The following is a 344-nucleotide window of genomic DNA, read 5'->3' as shown; positions in this document are numbered from 1 at the left end:
GATTTCAGTTGCCATGGTTTAGTTAAATAACATCAGTCACCCCACAACACAGTTCAGATTTCAGTTTCCACAGTATATTAATGTGAGTAATTGCATAAAGTACAAACTTGGCTGCTGGCGCTTCAGTCCCCAGATCACTGTGTAAATAACAGATGCACATCATGATCAGTGGTCAGTCACATCACTTCTTTCAAAGTCTGTCAGTTGATGATTGGTCACTGCCCATCTGTGGTTCAGTTCACACAGAGACGGGAGCACGTTTCATGTTGCCTCCTTGTCTCCTAGTGATAAACCCATGACATTTTCCCAAAAAAATGGATAGTTAAAAGAGGAAACTGGCCAGG

Source organism: Mandrillus leucophaeus, unplaced genomic scaffold, assembly GCF_000951045.1.
Source record: "Mandrillus leucophaeus isolate KB7577 unplaced genomic scaffold, Mleu.le_1.0 Scaffold159, whole genome shotgun sequence".
Taxonomy (NCBI): domain Eukaryota; kingdom Metazoa; phylum Chordata; class Mammalia; order Primates; family Cercopithecidae; genus Mandrillus; species Mandrillus leucophaeus.
Note: the sequence above shows the minus strand (reverse complement) of the source record.